Source organism: Squalius cephalus (assembly GCF_949319135.1).
Source record: "Squalius cephalus genome assembly, chromosome: 4".
Classification (NCBI taxonomy): domain Eukaryota; kingdom Metazoa; phylum Chordata; class Actinopteri; order Cypriniformes; family Leuciscidae; genus Squalius; species Squalius cephalus.
In genome coordinates, this window is record NC_137125.1 from 47,105,744 (window position 1) to 47,123,767 (window position 18,024).

At 39.9% G+C, this 18,024-nt stretch overlaps 1 pseudogene across 1 annotated transcript; it reads left to right on the plus strand.

Annotated features, from left to right (window-relative positions):
* Nucleotides 1-1,087: 1,087 nt before the first annotated feature.
* LOC307157724 (antigen WC1.1-like) lies at nucleotides 1,088-16,246 on the plus strand (annotated as a pseudogene). The gene is made up of 15 exons: nucleotides 1,088-1,292; nucleotides 5,183-5,299; nucleotides 5,441-5,773; nucleotides 5,877-6,191; nucleotides 6,284-6,607; nucleotides 6,684-7,001; nucleotides 8,914-9,216; nucleotides 9,300-9,371; nucleotides 9,565-9,879; nucleotides 9,992-10,192; nucleotides 10,291-10,386; nucleotides 10,587-10,646; nucleotides 11,063-11,125; nucleotides 12,805-12,867; nucleotides 16,218-16,246. The product of its transcript is annotated as an antigen WC1.1-like (transcript).
* The last annotated feature ends 1,778 nt before the right edge of the window (nucleotides 16,247-18,024 follow it).

An 18,024-nucleotide genomic window follows, 5' to 3' on the forward strand; every position in this document is an offset into this window, starting at 1 on the left:
ACTGTGTAACTTTTTTAGTTGATTCTTAGCAAAAAACACTTAGTTCTTTCAAAAATATATGTGCTCATTAATGTATATTTACTTCTTTCAAGTAATAAAGTATTCTCTTAAGTTTATAATCTGCCATTGAAAGTACATACGGGTGAGGGGTTCGAATGCCGGTCGCCATGTTGCCCCTCCATCTTGAAACTACATTAGCCAAAGAGGGACATGCCTGTAAATTCAAGCTTCGCCTTTTGCGTTTTTCACTCAGTGACACCGTGACGAATGTGAGGGGGAGATTACTCGCGAGCTCGCGAGTGCCAGCAGATTTGAAAGATAGTGTGTGTGTGTGTGTGTGTGTGTGTGTACTCACATTTGAAAGAGAGAATTAAAACGTCAACGCGACAGACAAATCAGCAAGACCATAGTCAATATTGGAGTAACTTTTCCCAGATGGAAAGAGCTCATGAGGAGAAAAGATTTTAAAACGGACGCCGAGGTTGCCTGCTTTCTTCTCGACAGGTAATTCAGCCTGTTGTAATTCATTTGTGTAAATTCGAAGTTTTATTATTATTATTATTTATTCGAAGCTTGTCTAACCATAGCATGGTTGTGCATAACGCCAGATCGACCTCTAGTATAACTTCATCCTCGCATCAATGGTGAAAAAGTATTGTTTACCTTGTAACATAAATCTGTGCTGCGACGGATCACAGGTGATGAATAGTTTTAAAGGCGCAATTTTTTAAGCTATATATAAAAAAGGACACTGTAAATTTTAGTTATTTTTAATTGCTTTTACTTTGTACACATTGTAACGTTAGCCTAATCTGATTATGCTGGGATAGCCGATTCCAAGGGTGACGTTTACCTCCTGACATCTGTCCTGTAGTTTTATTCATTTTAGACGTATTGTTTATTATTGTCATGGACGAAGTCGATAACTGGAAGCCATGTTAATCTAGGAATAATACGGCCACCGTAGGAGTGAAAACGCCCTCGGAATTGAGAGGAACAGAAACTAATATTCACTGGGTAGTCATATACAATTTCACCGCTAGATGGGGGTAAAAATCACACAGTGTAGCTTTAATATTTAGACAGTATGGATGTGAGGCTGGTTGGTGGTCACAGTCGCTGTGCTGGTAGAGTGGAGGTTCTTCATAGAGGTCAGTGGGGAACAGTGTGTGGAGCTGTCTGGGATTTGGTTGATGCTGCAGTGGTGTGTAGAGAGCTGGACTGTGGAGAACCTGTAGATGCTCTGGGTGATGCTCATTTTGGACCAGGATCAGGACCAGTCTGGTTGAGTGGTGTCATGTGTACTGGATCAGAGTCTACACTGAAGAACTGTGGGTCAGCAGGATGGGGTAAAAGCATCTGTGATCATAGTAGAGATGCTGGAGTCATTTGCTCAGGTAAATATTTTACATATTAAAATTCATATGCACTTCCAGATTGGCTTCTAATTTTTAAAGAAGTTTTAAAATGTTGACTTCAATAATAAATATATTTTATATTTATAATTGTTGTGGTTTTCTTTTGTGTTTTTACTTTATTCATTATAAGACTAAAAATAAAATGGCTTTGATGTACAAATCATTATCTTGAAGCCCCATAAATAAGCCATGCTTTTGTTGATCTGTGTTGTTCTTTCAGGAGTCCGGCTGGTTGGAGGTTCTCGCTGCTCTGGGGGGTTAGAGATCCTTGATGATCAGTCGTGGGTTTCAGTGTGTGACGCTGCCTTTGACCAGCAGGATGCAGAGGTTGTGTGTAGAGAGCTGGACTGTGGGGCTCCTGTACAGGTGCTGGGAGAAGATGCTTTTGGCAAAGGAGACGCTCAGATGTGGACACAAGAGATTCAGTGCAGAGGAGACGAGTATCAGATTCACTTCTGTCCAACATCACCGTTAGATGACAACATCTGTTCACATGAGCACAACATTGGTTTGCTGTGTACTGGTAACAGTTCAAAGTACAACAAAGCAGATTTCATTTCATTTTATTATAACAATTTAAATTTACAATAGTCTTTTCTCTTACATTCATAGACATAAGAAATGTGAGACTGGTAAATGGTCACAGTCGCTGTGCTGGTAGAGTGGAGGTTCTTCATAGAGGTCGGTGGGGAACAGTGTGTGGTGATGGTTGGGATTTGGCTGATGCTACAGTGGTGTGTAGAGAGCTGGACTGTGGAGAACCTGTAGATGCTCTGTATGATGTTCATTTTGGACTGGGAGCAAAACCGTTTTGGATGAAAAATGCAATGTGTACTGGATCAGAGTCTACACTTAAGAAATGTGCATTCATACAACCAACTGATCTTGATGTGTGTCTTGATAAGAGCGCTCAAGTCATTTGTTCAGGTAAGCTAAAGCTAAAAATCCTGTCTTGATGCACAAAACAATTGCACCAAAAGCAGTGATAATTTCATTTTTCAGCTTCTTTTTGACAGCACAAACTGTTAATGTCAGACTGTAATAATCAGAGACCTTGTTAAAAATAAAATTTAGAAGCTTGTTTCTAACTCTACATTCTAATGTAATTCCCTGATAGGATTCATTCATAGACATTGTTGACATGAAAATGTTGAAATGTGGACAGTCATGTAATGCATTTAGATTTGTACAGTAACAATAACTATACACTGTTTTGTATATGAGCTGTTTTTGTAGGTTACTTTCAAGTCCTTTTGGACTGGGAAAAAGTTTTGCTGACATGTATAATATGTTTTCATAATAAATATCTTTTATTTCAGAAGATAAAGGAAAATATTATTTCTCGTTGATTGATATATTAATTATATGACTGACTCATTATTGAAGTTCTTTAACTTTACATTTTTTCCTGTGTTGTTCTTTCAGGAGTCCGGCTGGTTGGAGGTTCTCGCTGCTCTGGGAGGTTAGAGATACTTGATGATCAGTCGTGGGTTTCAGTGTGTGACGCTGCCTTTGACCAGCAGGATGCAGAGGTTGTGTGTGAGCTGGACTGTGGGGCTCCTGTACAGGTGCTGGGAGAAGATGCTTTTGGCAAAGAAGACGCTCAGATGTGGACACAAGAGATTCAGTGCAGAGGAAATGAGTCTCAGATTCACCTCTGTCCAACATCACCATCACATGAAAACAACTGTTCATATGAAAATGATGTTAGACTAGTGTGTGCAGGTTTGAGCCTTTTTTAAATAAACTGAAATAAAATTTAATGTTACCAAAATCTACACTAAATATTAGTAAATTTTATCATAGTTTTTTCTCTTATTGTGATACTTTTTTCCTCATTCTTTCCTTTTGTCCAATGTCTTTACTCCCTCTTTATTTATTTTATAGACAATTTGAGAGTAAGGCTGGTTGGTGGTCACAGTCGCTGTGCTGGTAGAGTGGAGGTTTTTCATAGAGGTCAGTGGGCAACAGTGTGTGATGTTGGCTTGGATATGCCTGATGCTGCAGTGGTGTGTAGAGAGCTGGACTGTGGAGAACCTGTAGATGCTCTGAGTGATGCTCATTTTGGACCAGGATCAGGACCAATCTGGACAAATCGCAAGTTTTGTTCGGGATCAGAATCTACACTGAAGAACTGTGGAACAATAAATTGGGGTTTTTATGACTGTGATCATACAAAAGATGCAGGAGTAATCTGCTCAGGTAAACTGCTCCAAACCCTGCACTGTTTTTACATCACTGATAATTCAACTGCCTTAAAGGGAAAGTTCAACCAAAACTGAAAAATCAGTCATCATTTACTTTGTGTCTTTTCAAATCTCTATGACTTTGTTCTGTAGAGCACACAATGTTTTTTTTTTTCTTTTTCTTATTTTACTCTCATTATATTGAAAAGACTACCAGGATATTCTGTAAAATTCCTCTTTTATGTTCCATAAAAATTAAAGTCAGGTGATATGGATTGACACGAGAGATTGAGTAATTTGACTATTTTACTCCTTTCACATTAATAAGTGGTGCTTTGGTAGAACAATAATGACAAGAATGACACACCTTTAGATAAACAAAATTGAAACGTCTCTTATCTCTTGCTACTTCAGGTGTCAGGCTTATTGGAAACTCGAGTTGCTCTGGGAGGTTAGAGATACTTGATGATCAGTCGTGGGTTTCAGTGTGTGACGCTGCCTTTGACCAGCAGGATGCAGAGGTTGTGTGTAGAGAGCTGGACTGTGGGGCTCCTGTACAGGTGCTGGGAGAAGATGCTTTTGGCAAAGGAGACGCTCAGATGTGGACACAAGAGATTCAGTGCAGAGGAAATGAGTCTCAGATTCACCTCTGTCCAACATCCTTACACAAAAACAGCTGTTCACATTATAATTACCAGGGGCTGATCTGTGCTGGTGAGTTAAAATAATATAGTAATATCATACCTTTTACTAATAGGGTGCATCTCAGTCAGCTTCATATTTCACAGTCAGAACTCTGACCAAGGAGCCAGCCATTTTAAGGTCTGTCTCAATCACAAAATCCTTCAAGTTCACTGGAATGTTCGCTCCCTAAAAATCCCACAATGCACTCCAAAAACTAGATGCTCACTACGTTCCCCTTAATGGAAATTCTGTTGAGTGGAAAACAAATTGCACAAACCAACACAATATCATCATGACATTGGATGGAAGATTTGAAAAGACAAATCGTCATTTAATTATATGTCAGTATAAACATCTGTAGATAGGTAGTGAACAGTGTAGTAAATATTTCTAATTTGGCTAAAATGTTTTATATATATATATAACAACAATCAAAGTATATTTCATAACATACTTTAAACAGCATAAAAAATGTCAGAAAGCTGTTATGTGTATTGTTAAAAAATACCAGTGGTGACGTTTTATGACACAAGCACCAAATCATATCACCGGGAATTGAAAAATCAGTGTCCAAATGTGTAGTGAGCCAGTGTGCTTTACCAGTGCTGAATTTGTGTACACAATATACTGATACACAAACTAGTGTGCTTACGGAGATGCAATCACAGTCTCTATCTGTATTTTTCTGCCACTTAGACAAAAAGAATGTGAGGTTGGCTGGTGGCAACAGTCGCTGTGCTGGTAGAGTGGAGGTTCTTCACAGAGGTCAGTGGGGAACAGTGTGTGGTGATTTCTGGGATATGGCTGATGCTGCAGTGGTGTGTAGAGAGCTGGACTGTGGAGAACCTATAGATGCTCTGAGGGATGCTCATTTTGGACAAGGATCAGGACCAGTCTGGATGAGTGGTGTGTTATGTACTGGATCAGAGTCTACACTGAAGAACTGTGGGTCAACAGGATGGGGCGTACATGCCTGTGCTCACAGTTATGATGCCGGTGTCATCTGTTCGGGTGAATAATTTAACTGATTGCCCATTAATTTGTTGTGACATAAAGAATATTTTGTTTGGAAAACTGTTTGTATGTTTATTGTATTTAACTATCAAGCATTTGTTTTTGTCTACTGTGCACTGTCATTCCTAATATTAATAGGTCATCAAGCTTCCAGACTCGTCAATGGATCTCACCTGTGCTCTGGGAGGTAAGAGATACTTGATGATCAGTCGTGGGTTTCAGTGTGTGACGCTGCCTTTGACCAGCAGGATGCAGAGGTTGTGTGTAGAGAGCTGGTTGTGTGTAGAGAGCTGGACTGTGGGGCTCCTGTACAGGTGCTGGGAGAAGATGCTTTTGGCAAAGGAGACACTCAGATGTGGACACAAGAGATTCAGTGCAGAGGAGATGAGTCTCAGATTTCATTTTGCTCAATTTCATTATCACACAAACAAAGCTGTACCAGTGACTATAATGTGGGCCTGATCTGTTCTGGTAAATTATAAATATTCAGTGTCTCTTTGTTTGTATTTAAAACAGTATATGTTCTCTGTCAGCTGCATTTTACTTTATTTTAACCTCTATGTTCTTTATTCAGGTTACACCGATCTCAGACTGATGAACGGTTCAGACTCCTGTTCTGGAAGAGTGGAGCTTCGGTTCCTTAATGAGTGGGGCTCAGTGTGTGATGCATGCTGGGATATGAGAGCTGCCAGTGTCCTCTGTAGACAGCTGAATTGTGGGATTGCTGTGTCTGTTGTGGGATCAGACTGGTTTGGAGAGGGAAGTGGTGAAATCTGGGCTGATATGTTTGATTGTTACGGGAATGAAACAAAACTCTCAGAATGTTCCGTCTCTTCATGGAGTCGAGCTGAATGTTCTCATAGACGAGATGTTGGAGTCGTCTGCTCTGGTAAACATAGTTGACACTGAGAGCATTATGTTCTTTTTCACCATGTTATAACACAATTCTTATTTTAGTAAAACATAAGATCTTCTCCTCAGATTCCTCTCTGGCTGTTCATGACGGTCTGGTGCGGTTGTCTGGAGAGAGACAGTGTGAGGGGGAGCTGGAAGTTTCCATCCATCAGGTCTGGAGGAGAGTTCTGCTGGACTCCTGGAGTCTCACTGAATCCTCTGTGGTCTGCAGACAGCTGGGCTGTGGCTCTGTGCTGAACTTCTCCGGCTCCTCTTCATCCAGTCCTGAACACAGTCATGAGTGTGTGACGGGCTTCCAGTGCTCTGGGAGTGAAGCTCATCTGAGGAACTGCAGCTCTCCACAAACTCTCAACTGCAGCTCCACACAACAGCTGTCAATCACCTGCCTTGGTGAGAACAACAACATCTGGGCAGATTCTTCAGTTGTCAGTGATCAATAATGTGTTTTTCTCTCTCTGAATATCAGGTCGCGGGTCCATCAGGCTGGTGGGTTCTGGGGGAGACTGTGCAGGGAGGCTGGAGGTTTTTCACAGCGGCTCATGGGGGACAGTGTGTGATGACTCCTGGGATATTAAAGATGCCCATGTGGTGTGCAGACAGCTGCAGTGTGGAGTGGCCCTCAGTAACCAGCAGGTACCAGCCTGGTTTGGTCCTGGTTCTGGACCCATATGGCTGGATGAGGTGGAGTGTGAGGGGAATGAGACGTCCCTGTGGAACTGCTCTTCTCCAGGCTGGGGGAAACATGACTGTCAACACAAGGAGGATGTAGGAGTCGTGTGCTCAGGTACCCTAGTTGAAATGTTTGCCATATACAGTGGGTAAGGAAACTATTCAGACCCCCTTAAATTTTTCACTCTTTGTTGTATTGCAGCCATTTGCTAAAATAATTTAAGTTCATTTTTTTTCCTCATTATTGTACACACAGCACCCCATATTGACAGAAAAACACAGAATTGTTGACACTTTTGCACATTTATTAAAAAAGAAAAACTGAAATATCACATGGTCCTAAGTATTCAGACCCTTTGCTGTGACACTCATATATTTAACTCAGGTGCTGTCCATTTCTTCTGATCATCCTTGAGATGGTTCTACACCTTCATTTGAGTCCAGCTGTGTTTGATTATACTGACTGGACTTGATTAGGAAAGCCACACACCTGTCTATATAAGACCTTACAGCTCACAGTGTATGTCAGAGAAAATGAGAATCATGAGGTCAAAGGAACTGCCTAAAGAGCTCAGAGACAGAATTGTGTCAAGGCACAGATCTGGCCAAGGTTACAAAAAAAAATTCTGCTGCACTTAAGGTTCCTAAAAGCACAGTGGCCTCCATAATCCTTAAATGGAAGACGTTTGGGACGACCAGAACCCTTCCTAGAGCTGGCTGTCCGGCCAAACTGAGCTATCGGGGGAGAAGAGCCTTGGTGAGAGAGGTAAAGAAGAACCCAAAGATCACTGTGGCTGAGCTCCAGAGATGCAGTCGGGAGATGGGAGAAAGTTGTAGTAAGTCAACCATCACTGCAGCCATCCACCAGTCGGGGCTTTATGGCAGAGTGGCCCGACGGAAGCCTCTCCTCAGTGCAAGACACATGAAAGCCCGCATGGAGTTTGCTAAAAAACACCTGAAGGACTCCAAGATGGTGATAAATAAGATTCTCTGGTCTGATGAGACCAAGATAGAACTTTTTGGCCTTAATTCTAAGCGTGATGTGTGGTGAGAACCAGGCACTGCTCATCACCTGTCCAATACAGTCTCAACAGTGAAGCATGGTGGTGGCAGCATCATGCTGTGGGGCTGTTATTCAGCTGCAGGGACAGGACGACTGGTTGCAATCGAGGGAAAGATGAATGCGGCCAAGTACAGGGATATCCTGGACGAAAACCTTCTCCAGAGTGCTCTGGACCTCAGACTTGGCCGAAGGTTCATCTTCCAACAAGACAATGACCCTAAGCACACAGCTAAAATAACGAAGGAGTGGCTTCACAACAACTCCGTGACTGTTCTTGAATGACCCAGCCAGAGCCCTGACTTAAACCCAATTGAGCATCTCTGGAGAGACCTGAAAATGGCTGTCCACCAACGCTTACCATCCAACCTGACAGAACTGGAGAGGATCTGCAAGGAGGAATGGCAGAGGATACCCAAATCCAGGTGTGAAAAACTTGTTGCATCTTTCCCAAAAAGACTCATGGCTGTATTAGATCAAAAGGGTGCTTCTACTAAATACTGAGCAAAGGGTCTGAATACTTAGGACCATGTGATATTTCAGTTTTTCTTTTTTAATAAATGTGCAAAAATGTCAACAATTCTGTGTTTTTCTGTCAATATGGGGTGCTGTGTGTACAATAATGAGGAAAAAAAATGAACTTAAATGATTTTAGCAAATGGCTGCAATATAACAAAGAGTGAAAAATTTAAGGGGGTCTGAATACTTTCCGTACCCACTGTATATATACATACATGCATAAATACATACATACATACATACATACATACATACATACAAGGCCAAATTGGCCAATGCATGCTGCAGGCACTAATAACGTCTAAATATACATAAGCCTAATAATAATATATATATGCCTTTTGCCTCAATAGATGTTATTAGTGCCTGCAGCATTGGCCTTGTATTAACCAGTTATTTTGGTTTAGATTTAGCACAACCAGAATTGCTCTTGTCTTTTTCCATCTAGAGTTTAAAGAGATCAGGTTAACTGAGGGCTGTGAAGGGAATGTGGAGGTTTTCTACAATGGATCCTGGGGTAATGTGTGCTGGAACCAGATGGACAGAGACACGGCGAGTCTGATCTGTCAAGAGCTGAACTGTGGAAGATCTGGTGCTTTTTTCAATTCTATACCAAGACTGGAATCAGCTCGTAACTGGCTGGATAAAGTGAAATGTCGACCACATGATTCAAATCTGTGGCAGTGTCCATCTTCACCCTGGGGACAGAACTACTGTAATAATGATGAAGTGGCCAAAGTCACCTGCTCAGGTAAGACTGTTGCAAGCATCTCTAAAAATACAAGACACAATTGAGTGTATGAACAAAATGTATTCATTAACTTGTGATTACAGAACAGGAGAGTCATGAGTCCCCTAGAAGCTATTTGTCATGCTCCACATCTCCACATCAGAGACAGTGTTCAGGTAAGTTAATTTGATGTAGAAGAACATAAAAATCATAACAGCCATATGTTATGCATGTATGTATGTTTATTTTGAGCTTGGGACACTAAGAGGATTTAATCTCACACCACAGACATGCCTTGCATGCTTCTGACAGTACTGTACTTTGATGGTATACAATAACGTGTCTATGTCTTTGCTGTGTGTGATTTAGATCATGTTCCTCTCAGACTGATTGGAGGTTTGGGCCGGTGCTCTGGGAGGCTGGAGGTGTATCATAACGCTGTGTGGGGTTCAGTCTGTGCTGATCTGTGGGACATCAGCGATGCTCAGGTGGTCTGCAGGCAGCTGGGTTGTGGAGCAGCACTGAGGGCTGATGGGAATTCAGTCTTTGGTGCTGGTGAAGGTGTTGTGTGGCTGAACAGAGTTGAGTGCAGAGGGAATGAGATTCAACTTTGGGACTGTCCTCTCTCCCTGAAGAACCACACTGACTGCTCCCACAAAGAGCACGCTGGACTCACCTGTGCAGGTCAGAGCAAAATACTGAGCAATAGTAGTGATTTTCACATCATTTTAGTGCTACTAACTGTGTATTTGCATGATTTTGAATGTGTTTGTGTCTGTTTTGCCAGATTTGCCAGATTTGTCAGTGTCCACTACTCCTGCCACAACAACATCAGCTTCTCCTCCAGTTTCTCAGACAGTGCGCTCAACATCAGTCACTCCTCCACAAACTCCCCCAGTGTCTCTCTCTGTGCTTGTGGTTGTACTGGGAGTTTTGCTCTTACTGCTCTTAGTGCCACTGCTTATACTGATTCAGCAGAACAGAGTGATGAGGAGAGGTAGGAGAGATCCAGAGACTGTCATATTGTAAGTTATTCAGTGTGTGATCAGTCATGTGTTGTGAACTGACAGCAGGTTTGTCTGTCTACACTCACAGCTCTCTCTAAGAGGAGACACAGGACGACGACTGAGGCCGTTTATGAGGAGCTTCTTCACAGACCCACTAATAGACAGAGTTTCTTCACTCAGAGGGGTGAGTAAATGTCATAGAGTCTGATTTGTGGAGATAATAATCACTTTATTCATAGGGGAGAGTATAAATCACATAGATCCGATTTTGGGACTTTTGTGTGTTATCTGAAATGATACAGGATTACGGTTGTGATTCAAAGGAATTTGGGATTTTGGTTGATTTACAACAGCGTGTCTGATGAATCTACTTCTCCATAATAGGAAGTGTCCTTTCTGAAGAACAGCATTCTGGGTATGAAGATGCTGATGAGCTTCTTTCAGGTTAGAGGACACAAATATAAATCAATATAACTCAAATCTTATCTGCTACATACAGAAATTTTGGGAGGTAGGGGATCATATATTTGTAATGTATGTTTCTGTGTGTATTTGTCTCTAAAATCCTTTAACTGATATTACATTATAGGCCCACTTTTGTCTTGTAAACTGGTCACATCATTCATTGATTGTTAAAAATGGCAATGACCTCATGGCCAACAAGAGCATTAAGTCCTAAAAATATTTCGATTTTTGAAGACAAGGCAAATGAAATCGCACTGGGTTACTATGATGATGTCATTACTGATGGACTGAAACCTGATGAACTGAATTTCATACAGTATATATGAAATTAAGAAAATATACATATACAAGTTTGTTTTTAGTGTGATGGCATCTGATTCATGTTAAATTTGTAGAAGACACACCTGGGAGCTATGATGATGTCATCACTAGTGAACATGGTATTGAAGAAGGTGAAGGTATTCATTGTTTTATGTGTATAATAACACAGTCCCTTTAAAGGGGTCATGAACTGGATTGTTTTATTATTTTATAATGTTGCCTGGGGTGCCCTTATAATGTTAGTATGATTTTTACATAAAAAAATTGTCATAATTTATAAATAAAAGCCATTTTTCCAAGCCTGATTTCAGCTTCAGATTTGAACGCTCCGTTTTAAGGGGCGTGTCTGCTGTGAGACTGCAGAGTAAACGCCCACTGCTGTGATTGGCTGACATGCTTGCATATGAAATAGCTAGTATTACAGGAACTCTCTCGAAAACTTTTACTACGTTTTTACTATTACAGCTATCGAGATTAACAAATCGTGAAAAGTATGGTTTAAAGCATTATATTTAAATCTATTCCATCACATGAAAGGTTGCAGCATGATGAGCACTGAGCAGATGACAGACAGTCTGTTGATCGCGTGAATAAAGATCTTATCATTGCAACGCAATTTTTGCACTCTCACAAATGCTTACTCCAAATCACAATGCAAACACGATGTGAATACACAGTAAGAGCTTCGTTGTGTAGTGTAACAGTGTCATTATGTCATCACGAGTTTGGTAAGTGTCCAGATAAGCTCTCGCGGCTCGCGCTGTGCTGTTTGATTGATAGCTTGGGCGAAAGGGATCGTTCTTTGATCGCTTTCTGTAGGCTATATAATTTAATAACAGTTTTAAAAAAGATTATTTTCATAATACTACGAGAAATTATGTGAAGTTGATCGTTTAGTCACTGATGCATTTACAGTATTGAACGATTAAAAGAGAAATATCTGAACTTGAATAATTACACCGAAATCACTGATCGCAGATCAGGCATTAGAATACACATGGTTACTTACATGTTGCTGGCAGATCCGTGTCGGGAAATTGTGATTGACTGATTTAATAAAGTTTAACCATGCTGGAATCCGAAGGAAGCTAAACTGTCTTCTTCCACAAACAGGCACTGCACAATATTTAGTAAACAGCATGTTTATTGCTTGTAAGTAGCTCGATCCGGTAGCAACTATCATGTCGTCCTATGTTATTTAGCATGTTTGGGCGAATCGGTGGGCGGGGCTAAACAGGCCGTGTTGAAGTAGGCGTTTATCTTCTTTTGTGGAGGCGGTGTTTTATCCTCTTTGACGTCATAGTTCCCCACTTTGAAAAACGAGTCGTTTGCTGAGCCTGATGTCTATAAAAGCTTTTATTGGACTAACAAGGTAGTTTTCAGTTCTGAAACTTACAGGATATTATTATAGTATGATGATCTCTTATATGTCAAAAGCTCAAGGAAACTTTGATTTCTCAGTTCATCACCCCTTTAAGTTGATGCTCAGTACCGATAAAATGCAACATTTGATCTGTCTGTCTGTGTGTGTGTGTGTGTGTGTGTGTGTGTGTGTGTGTGTGTGTAGTGGACACGCCAGGAAATTATGATGATGTCATCATTAATGGACAGGACTCTCCAGGTGTAACGGGTGAGTTACAGAACAATATATTGAACATGCGTTTATAGTTTACCATTAATTATAATCATCATGACTTTATCTGGAGTAAATCTAATAATCTCACACAGTAATGAGGGAAAGAGATCAATGACATCATCAGTGACACAAGCTGTATTACAGATTACAATGTGAGGTTTTATTTCACATGTGAATCAGAGGGAGATCAGGAGGAGTATGATGATGTGAAGAACAGCAATGAAGAAGAGAGAATCCTGTTGGGTAAGTGTTTGACTCTTTTTTTTAAATCTTTGACTAATTATTTGCTGATTTTAATAGGCTCAGTTTTAGATATTAAGTACAACATTAAACATGATATATTTGCTTTTGTCTTTAATAACAGACTATGATGACGTGGGGGAGTTGTCAGAAAATGATGGCATGACTGTATGACTCAATGGCTACACACACTGCCTCGGTTCATGACATTTTACAGCTTCTAGAGTTGGGTTGAATCGCTACTTTAGGTTTTAAATTAGATTGTATTGATGAGCTTGCATTTTGTAAAAAGGATTGCTTTGAAATTTAGAGGTATAACATTCTTTTTTTTTGCTTTTGTTTAACAAACACGTTTTAACAATCATAAAAACAAACATGATAAATGCATAAAATCATGCTAATGTAATTTTTTTCTCTGAACATTGTTGATTTTGTGCCTTATTCCTTGAAGTTGGAGCCATTTCCCTGTTCTGTTTTACAGTTGTGCTCAAAAGTTTACATACCCCTTGCAGAATCTGTGAAAATGTTAAAGGGGTCATATAATGCCATTTTTGTACAAGCTAATATGCTTCTTTATGGTCTAAATTAAAAGTTTGTAATATACTTTAATTAAAAATTCTCATTAGTATTGTAAGAAAACACTCATTTTACCTGGTCAAAAACAGCTCTGTTTTCAGCACGCCGTTTCAGTGCATGTGTCTTTAAATGATAATGAGCTTTGCTCACCCCGCCCCTCTGTTCTGTGCGTACACCGTTTTTAATAATAACACAAAAACCATAATGCGTTGTTCATTATAAACGTGGGATTATGGATTATATTGAGAACGTCGTACATAGAAAACATGCCGTAATGTACCTGAGTGTAAAAATAGCTGCATTCATCGTGAAGTGTGCAAGCGATTTGCAAAGATTAATATAAAGGTTAATAAAACGTTTCACTCACGTCAGTTCTTCTGGAGGTGCAGCAACACGAATAGTTGGTACGGATCCTTTTTCCAGAAGCAGCTTTTAGCAAAACCAGCTTTATACTGACCCTCGTTTGTAAAGCAGTCTGGTGTGTGAAATGATTCGCGCACACATGAAAGCATTGACGTTGATCATGGGGAATATTCCCTTCGAAAACAAAACTCAGCCACTGCGTCTTCAGCGGTTCGGATTTAGGAACATCAACATGACTGCTGTGATCGTTTTTACACCCAAGAACAGAACACCACAATCGCTTAGACGCCATTCTGCTCACAGACAGTCAGAGACAGTGCTCCAGCGAGACGCGCGGACTATGATTGACAGCTCGCTCACGAGCGAGGGCGGAGTCTGTGTTTGAACTGCGGCTGTCAATCGACCATCGTGGGAGGCAGGGGCGGCCTTAAGCATCTGGGGGCCCGTTTCAATAACTAATATGGGGCCCTGCCCACATAAAATGTAAACATGAGCAGAAAAAGCAAGGATTCTTGTTGGCTTGCATCATTTTATTACGCGCACTTTCAGCTTCATGAACAGGCACCACTGGCATATGTACGTTTCATTTCCTATTCAAATTATTTCCCTGCTCAAAAAAACAACAACGTTTTAACCTTACGGAAAAAAGGCAAAGTATAAACACATAAACTACCGGTATTTATTTACTTCAGATCACCGTTCGCGGGGGCGGTAAACGTCGCCATGGTAACCGCTGCGCGACTCAAGTTCGACCATTTGACCAATCAGAGACGTCAGTGTTTTGCTTAGAATTATGGGTAGTGTAGTATTTCTCCAGAAGATCGCAAATAACAAGGTTGATTTTTATACTTTGTGGCTTTTATAGGAGCAGAAACTTTCGTTTCACAACCTCGTAGCTCGTGGTCAATCTAACTTGGATGGTTTAGGGGTCTCCAACCTTTTTTAGCTACTTTTTAAAAATGGAAGTGGCCGAGAGCTATATGCAATAATTAAATCTCTTAAATAATGTCTCATAACTCTCATATTAACAACTATGCTAACTGTTTTAGACCTAAACGAGTTATTGTAGGCCTATATATGTCACCCTTAATTGACATAAAAAAAAATTATACTGTAAAAACACATAATTATTGTTGATTTTATAGTGCATCATAACTAGAGATGAAATGGTATGAAAATGTAATTGCATGATTATAGTGAGCAAAATGAGCATGGTTATCACATAATCCTGTTCAAAAAGTACTAATACTATACACAATAAAATCAATTCACCAAGTTTTATGTCGAAAACCAGCAAATAACAAATAAACTTATACCATCAATATGCACTTTTTGTTTACATAAACATTAAAATAGTAACATTAAAAATGATGGCCACATTTGAAAGGAGTGTCTTGCAACATGTTATCTACTAACATGTACAAGTTCAAATAAAGTTTTGACAAAAAAGTTTTTATAAAAAGATATAAACCTCGCATATTTCAGCCTTTAAATCATTTTTATAAAAAGAATGATTCAAAAAAGACAAAATACTGACATTTACAATGCACATTAGCTTATCTTTTATTATTAATAGTAAAATTCGGTCCGATTTTCCCGTGGTGTCTGTCGTTGCTATAGCCTACCATGCACTGCGCTCTCCACAACGACAGAGAAGTTTTAATAGCTAATGGATTTCCACCGATAAACGCTTGCGTAGCTCTGCTAGAAGATTTATTTACGGAGAATAAAAAAACACCCGTAGTTTGGGTGCATCCTTCATATTGACTCGTTGCTCCTGGAAAAAAATGAGCGCGTCGCTTCAATTATTTGAAATAACGAACTTGAGCGCGCAAAAGACGCGATATGTGAACGGCCCTTGGCGAGCTACCTCCAATCAGGCCACGAGCTACTCTCGCGAGTGACGTGTTGGAGACCACTTTAGACATTATGTCTGAAAATAAATATCCTAGGGAGAAAATGAATGGGATTTTCCTGTTCTGTTGGGGGCCCCCTTGGAGGGCGGGGCCCGTTTCAATTGAAACGGGTGAAACATAGGTAAGGCCGCCTCTGGTGGGAGGGGCGTCCGACCGTGTGACATCACACGGTCGAACGGCTTGATTAGAGACAGGGGAAAACATATAAGAAGATAAAAAAAAAAACACTGGATGGATTTTTATCATTTTATGATGGTTGTGTACAGGCACTGCCAACACACATTTCAGTACAATTAACTTGTAAAAGTGCATGTACCATTATATGACCCCTTTAAAGCTGCTGTCGGCAACCCTGGAAGATTGAGTGGACTTAGCCAACATTTTGAATGTTTACAACTCTCATGCCCCTCCCCCACTATCAACTAATACGATCCCATCGAGTTCATGAGGGTCAGTGCGTGTGCACCAGATTTTCTGTGAACTCGCCTGTCTCATCAGCATCGATCAACACCATGGAGTACTCATAAAGTAAATGGTTGATAAAGCACAATTACCTGTCGAGAAGAAATGTTGCAAGCTCTGACCTCCTAGCTCTTGAGGTTAACCGAGGAATTGGAATCTTTTCCGCCATCACTCTTCGTTACTGCACGAACTTCAGGCGTGTGCATACTTGTAACGTGCGCGAGGGGGGAGTGAGATCTGTGGCGTGTGCACGACCTGTGATTGACAGTCAGATCTCACACCCCCCTGCGCTGATTGGACCCGATGATCCGAGAGCGGTGGATTTTTGCAAAACAAATAACACGCTCCAGGGGCTCGTTCTTCGTACGTCGTTAACTCAGTTAGCTGGATTTGATTGTTGACGATTTGGCATGATCTTGGATTGTTTGGTTCTTCGACGCTCATCCTGGACTTGCTGTCATAGCAACAGGTGCGCAAACTTAAACCTGGGGCTCGTTCTTCGTACGTCGCTAACTCAGTTAGCTGGATTTGATTGTTGACGATTTGGCATGATCTTGGATTGTTTGGTTCTTCGACGCTCATCCTGGACTTGCTGTCATAGTATGGAACGCCGTTGGGGACAATACCTATTATATGCAACGCGTGAAATTTGGACGCATTAACACGCACAGTTTGTACGCGTCTTTTTGGTCCGTGTAAACGCCAACGTTTTGTACGTCTAAACGCGAAGTTTTTTGTCATGTTATTTAAAGACACGATCGTTTGTATCGCCTTAACGCAACATTTATGGCCGTGTATTTTTTTGTTACGTGTTTCTAGACGAACGTTTTCGTCGTGTAAACATGACATTTTTGAACGTGTAATATTTCTGAGTCTTATTTGATGTGCGACATGGGTGGGAGACGCCTGAAAAAAGTTTTTATTTTTTACTTCAAATATTAGGCATAAAAAATATTGAGTTGTGTTGTACTGACTCTTGCATTTCCCACAATATATGTGGTCTTTTAGATTTTGTATTTGAAATTGGATTTATTCACCAATTTGTTGCATTCGTGCCTAAAATTGTCATATGGTGTGACATAAACGTTATTCTATATAAAATGAAAATGGGATATACTCTCCCTAAGTAACTAACTTCAACATACATTTTTTTCATTACTATCTTAAGATTTAACATTTCTTTTGTGCAGATTAATTAGATTTTGTATTGTTTTTCTAAATCATCATGCAAAGTAAGTAATCTCTCCTCAGCCTTTCCAGATATTTTAGATTAATTATGTTAAACCCGGTTATAAATCTATGAAAATGCTTGTGAATCTTGCTGATACTATTTCTCTTGTGTTCCGTTGACTTTTTTATGATTTATGATTAAGAAAGTATTTTTACTGGCACAATTCTGAATGTCACACCAAATTATATAGTGTCACACTATATGATGAACTGCAACACTCCACGATTTGTCAATGTAAAAAACCTGTTTTTTATTTGCATTCATCATTCAATTAATTCAATTCAGTTAACATTAATCAAAAAAACATACTAACATTGTTTTAAAACTTTTAAAATTATAATAAACTCATAAAAATGAGTAAATCAAACACCATCTCACTTCAAGAACATTAAATTAAGTATAAAATTTAAAAGAAATACATTAATTGTATAGGTAATTTAATGTTCACTATTAAACATTCACTATTATTATTGAATATGTTTTGAATAGTTATTTATTTATCATTAAAAAAGGTGTATGTAATATTGTGTGACAAATATATCATATGGTGTGACTTAGAAAAACACTCACACCGTATGATACAGTGTCACACCATCTGACGTTTTGTTCAGT